This window comes from Sardina pilchardus, chromosome 3 (assembly GCF_963854185.1).
Source record: "Sardina pilchardus chromosome 3, fSarPil1.1, whole genome shotgun sequence".
NCBI classification, from domain to species: Eukaryota; Metazoa; Chordata; class Actinopteri; order Clupeiformes; family Clupeidae; genus Sardina; species Sardina pilchardus.
In genome coordinates this window covers 29,401,937-29,408,364 of record NC_084996.1, presented here as the reverse complement: position 1 = coordinate 29,408,364, position 6,428 = coordinate 29,401,937, and positions in this window count along the sequence as shown.

Sequence of the window (6,428 nt, the reverse complement as noted above, 5' to 3'; positions counted from 1 at the left end):
TATGTAGGCCTATAGCCTACGATGTTTTTGATGATGTATAAAGTATGAAATAGGCTACATTTTAATGAAGACCATTACAGTGTGACTGGGCCGTAGGTAGGAGTTTATCATATGGACTATCTGCATAGACGTGGTTACTCTTCATTACTGTTTATGTTGTTCCTTAATGTTATATAAAGCCATGTCCGTATAGTCTCTCTGAGGTGGAATTGATGTGGTGCGCTCGCTCTCCCTCTCTCTCTCTCTCTCTCTCTCTCTCTCTCTCTCTCTCTCTCTCTCTCTCTCTCTCTCCAACAAACATACACACACACACACACACACACACACACACACACATATCCTCCCTGGATCCCATGCAAGGCACAGATCAGCCAAGAGTCCCCACCCTCGCGGGCATGCCGAAAGCAACACACGATAACTATCACCGAGCCCATAATAATCACCTGGAAGAGTGCATCCTTGCTGCAGCGGATCGTGTCTAGAGATAGCCAGCCTATCGTCGTCTCAGTCCCTCGCTATCTGTGTTAGATCCTGCCCACTTTTGTGTTTCTGGAACGGGTCAGTTGTGATATCTTGAGAGAGATATTTAAGAGCCGGCGTGAATGACAGTTTCTCCTTTAATCGCTTCGCAGTTTGCTTGCCCAAATGGCAGAGCGCGGCTCTGGGAGGAGACTGAGCTCTCCGGGTCGTTACCGTGTGGTGGCATCTTGCTAAAGTTTTGAAGATCGGCTCATGTGATGTCACCCTCACCAAGACTCATGGAACCACGATCCGTATGAAGACAAGTGGCTGTTCTCAATTTCATCATCTTTGAAAATGACGCCCATAATATGCGAAGGTAGGTCACGGCATTAATTAGAGGTTTTGATAGCACCGTCACTACAGTAGATCAAACGCGGAGCAAACCCGCTACCGGAACGAGATGAAGACGTGGTTGTGCTTAAAATAATCAGGTATCGGGGCAGGGATTTTAGTGATGTATGCTTTTGCTGCCTGGTCGACTGGATCATAATATACATATGATGTTCAAGTGTGAATGTGCAGAATAAATACAGACAGCAGGTGCGTGTGTGTGTCCGTGGTGGCAGGTCTAGGCTGGCAGTGAACTGGTTGTTTTTTTTCTTTGGGGGGGGGGGGGAGGGTACATTTCCTCTCTTCTGCGCTGTGAACTTGGTTTAAGTGATTTACTTCAGATCACTTTCACATCAGACTTGCAATTTGTGTGTTTCTGTGTCGAAGTTATCACCAAAACCATCGTCAAGCTTTGAAAAATATCTGATTGGCATATTGTCAACCAATCAGCCACACCTGAATGCACGCACAGCTCGCCGGGAGAGTGAGAGTGGGGTCTGTGTGGGCTTGCCAGTGTGACTCATGACTCATGAGGAGTAGCGTGCCCATGTCAGGTGGACCACGACCAGGAGCCCATTACAGACTTTTTAAATACTTATGATTCACTCCGCTTAAACATCAGTTGCCTCTGCATACAACACAGCAACCCTGGCTTCGCGTCTCTTGCACTCATTTCAGTACACATACATTTATTTTAAATGGTGCTCATCTACATTGACAATATGTTGAAAATACAAAAATACACATCAGATATAGTCATCAAGGCAATGTCATCATTCATTTTGCTTGAGAACAGTACCGTCTCATCTTTTGGCTAGTAGCAGATTGAGGATATCTGGTGCCAAGTAGAGAGAGCACCTTAAAAAGCTCTCATATCTCGAAAACTGAAAAGATGAGAGCCTTCTGTCCACCCACTCATAAGCTGCAGCGGCCCACTCATAAAGCACACATCAGTGCGCGCACACACACACACACACACACGCACGCTTCAAACATGACTTCATTGAATAGAGAAATCCATATCTCCAGATTACATCACGGAAATGTCCTCTCTGTCCTGTAATTGTTTAAGCTTAATTATTGTAAACATACATGGGTTTCAGTACATGCACACAATCTGTCAGCTGCAAGTACGTACATAGAGATATAGGCTACATACACTATATTGCCTGAAGTATTGGGTCACTTGCCTTGAATCGCATATGAATTTAAGTGACTTCCTATTTTCAATCCACAGGGTTTGATATGACATTGGTCCACCCTTTGCAGCTATAACAGCTTCAACAGTGCAGTCATATTAGAACAGGACGGTGCCATCCCCAAACTGTTCCTACAAAGTTGGGTTGTCCAAAATCTCTTGGTAATGCTGTTTGCTGAAGCATTCAGAGTTCCTTTCACTGGAACTAAGGGGCCAAGCCCTGCTCGGGGATGGCCCACACCTGGTCCAACATGACTGTGAACCAGTGCACAAAGCAATTCCCATAAAGACACTCCTAAACCGTGCTGAGTTGAAGCTGTTATAACGGCAAAGGATGGACTGGCATCATTTTAAACCCTATGGATTAAGAATGGGATGTCAGTTAAATTCATATGCAAGTCAAGGCAGATGACCCAATGCTTCTGGCAACATTGTGTATATACAGTAGATATACATGGGCATAATACACAGAATTGTTCATTGTTACACATAACTCATAAAACACTTCAAAGCAATTTGAATGATGATGAATTGTATTTGATGACGGCTGAAATTTTTCCAAAAATTCCAAGTTAATATAACACCAACTTCATATCAAGTCACACACACATTACACCCAGTGGCTTGGAGTTCTTGAACAATACAAAATCCATACATTCATTTGGGTCTTATTTGCTGAGCTCTTACTCTGTAAATCATGCTTCGCCATCGTCATCGCAATGTTGGTGATAGAGATACCAGCGTACGTTGGAACAGACATGGCCTTTGTTTGGCCCTGATCTTAGCCTGATGTCATTTACACTGCAGTGTTTGAACGGTGGAATTTCAACAAAACAACTCCACTTTCTATACACAGGTATTACAAGTGGTATTACACAGGTATTACATTGTTGTTAGATTGAAGGTTGCGTCATACAATGGTGGTTTGGCAACAACACAGCAAACTTTTGTAGAAACGCACCCCTGGTCTTTCTCTCGCTCTGATCTCGTTCTTATCTCTGCTCCAATCTCGATCTGATCCTGATCTGGCCCTGATCTCATTCTTATCTTGCCCTGATCTGGTGTTAATCTGACTCTGATCTGGTCTTCATCTTGTCCTGATCCAGTCTCTATCTGGCTCCGATCTGGTCTTCATCTTGTTCTGATCCAGTCTCTATCTGGCTCCGATCTGGTCTTTATCGGACCCTGATCCGGTCTTTATCTGGTTCTGGTCTGGCTCTGATGTGGTCCCAATCCGGGGTGCATTTTAAGTTGACTAACCTCCATCACAGCCTTTAGAGTTAGAACTGTCGTTCTTAGATTTGATGTTTCTAGAAAGGCTAGTTCCAACACTTAATCGCAAACATGGGCGGAAAGACACAGGTGTTACAAGGTTTGAGCGAAAGTTACGTCATAAGACGGTAGTTTAGCAACAACGAAGCTGACACTTTTGTAGAAACGCAATCCTGGTCGATGTGGATGTGGATGTCTGCTAGATGATCAGGTCAAGGCCCAATGCACTGTGTGCCAGAGCCAGCTGTGTTGTCAGCTACACCTTCAGCTCAGCTACACCTTTGCTGACAGTACTGTAGATAAAGAATAGGAGGGACACCTGTGCAAACAGGATAGGGAAGAAAATAGAAACAAAGAAATAGGTGGGAATCCAGACAAGGGCACAATGACTTGGACTGATTTAGACTGAGAGAAACTCTGTCCATCTTGCCAGATGATAAACAGAAAAGAGAGAGCAAAACAAATGTGAATAATTAGCAGGAATCCTAGCCAAATGGCTGCGACTGAAAATACATCTAACAATCCATAGCTCAAAGAGAACATGTCGAGGAGATAGGCAGGCAGTACAGGGGAGGGGGAGAGGAGGGAGATATTCCCCATTTTGACTTGATAGAGGATATTCTAGCACCACTGTTATGATGGAGTGTCCTCCTTCGGGAATATTGTGTACTTTGTATGTACTTATTTCGTACTTTACCCCTAACCTTGGCAGACCGATGATAAACTGCTTTGGCAGTTTTATTTTTAAGGAAAATGCATTTACCTTTGCTGCATGAATTTACACATTCATCCAGCTTCAATTCTTTCATGTTTGCTGGAGTTACCGTTTTATTGCTTCCTCTATTTTCACCAGTGCTTCTTCAGTATCAAAATTGTAAGGTCACCCTCTCTGGCCACGGATTGACCCGCCTGACAGACTAGGATCTTATTGAAAACAAGATCTGTATGTAGGATGATACTGGGTCAATCAGTCCATAGTGACCGATTCCTCAGCACATGGTTCTACCACACAGCGGCAGGTTGAGCTAGGCCCTCTCCCAATAACTCGACTGCTGTTTGTGTTTATATAGATAACCCCGGAAGGTATCGGAGCATTCCTCACATCAGTAGTTTTTAAATTCATGGGGAAAAAAACTATGACAGAAAATTATTGAGTGGTGTTTGTTTTCTGCATCTGCAGTGGATACTCCATGCGGTTGCCCTCGGGCTTGTTGGGATATTGCTGTTGACTCATCCCTCTTGTCTCAGCAGTCATCTATTTTGGAGAGGAGCAGTGGAACGAGGATCTTTAGAAGCGGAGGAGCTCTGGTGGGCGCTGAATAAACAAGTGGTGGTCACCCTCTCTATAGCTATGAAAAAAATAATAATCACTAGGACTCAACGAATCAACTTGAGAGCTGAATTGTATTTGGCAGTCAAATTGCTTGGTTAAAGATGTTAGCCTCTCTCTCTGCGGTGAAGAACTCACAGACATACAGATTTCATCAGTGGCCTATCTCTCAGTTCACCTGCTAAACTTTCGATCTATGATTGGCAATCTGTTCCAACTTTGATTGCTTGTAGGGAAGTGGCTGAGCTGTTCAGAATGTCCTCTTGCACAATGCTGACTTGTCATACTTCAAAGAAACAAGCAATTCAAAAACAGTGGCAACATCAATATGTATGATGCAAACTCTTCACGGCTCATAACAAATACATCTGTATTTTCCTCAAGGCATTCTTCAGAAATTGTCTACAAATCTCCTGCTGTTCCAGGCCTCTTCTCCAAACATATCACCCAGAAATGTCTTCACAACACTCCAAGGACTGTCCAACATGCCCAGATAGATGAGCACTGCATAAAAATGTGCTAGTTTATGCTCTGTTTCATTGGTCGACTCTGTCTTGCTTTACGCTTTAAAACATTACTTTAATATTACAATTTGTGTGGGAATAAGGGTTTGTCCTTTTGCAGTAAATTCAGAAAGACATAATGAAGAAACACTTTTTCTATAAAAGGAAAAAGTTTTCCTGTTGTTTAAACCATTATGTTTGTTCCATGAACATGGAAAATTTCAAGGCATTATAAAACATTCTCAGAACAGTGCGTCAGAAGGTTGGCGTGTAACATTTTGAGAACTTCTAGAGAATGTTATATAATGTGAAGGACATTGGCTTTACTTGCGCTGACTAATCGCCGTCCACAGACGGCGTGGCAGTGGCGGCGGCATCTGTATTTCATGACACCACCTCTCAGCCGTGGTGTTTATAAATCTTCTAGCCAATTGGCGGTGCTGATAAGACTGTGATGAGAAGCCATTAGCTGTGCGGCTGGACAGAGATTAGGATAAATAGCAGACTGTACACACACTCTCACCCACTGAGTGGACCCTTTCATCTCTCCATACGCAGGGTTTAATGGATTAACACACTAGAAAGAAATGTGTGTGTGTGTGTGCATGTGTACGTGTGTGTGTAGCGCGCGTGTGTGTGTGTGTGTGTGTGTGTGTGTGTGTGTGTGTGTGTGTGTGTGGTGTGTGTGTGTATGCTTGACACTGGACTGGATGTGAACTGTGTATGTGTGAGTGAGTTTACAGTGTGTGTGTGTGTGTGTGTGTGTGTTTTTGTACCTCAATTATAACATATAGCTGACGACGTATTGTGTTTATGGACCACTGGGGAAATAGCATCTTCACCCCGTCTCCGTCCTCTCTCTGTTGGCAGCACGTATGTATATTCACTTCTCGATTCCCCTCACACTTCCAGCATCCACGCCAACCCCCCCGTTCCCAGCTCCCTGGAGTCAAAGCAATTCAGAGCGTGCACAGAGTTCACCTCTCCATAGTCTGGGAGCCGTTAGCCGAGTCAGTGTGCAGTTTGGAGCCTGCTGTTTCAGTGGCTGCCCTGGCATTATACTAATGCCAGCACGACTGCTCAGTGCGCGTAGGGGAGGGGACTGCTCAGTGATTTAGCTCTCAATAGAGCCGGGTGTCTCTTACCCTCACCCTGGTGAAGTGTTAGTGGTCATGCTGCATGGCTTCACAACATGTTACCCTCTCAGGGGGAAATATTGTGAAGGCGAGAGCAAAAGAAAAAAAAGAAAAAATACCAGCAGCAACTATTGACT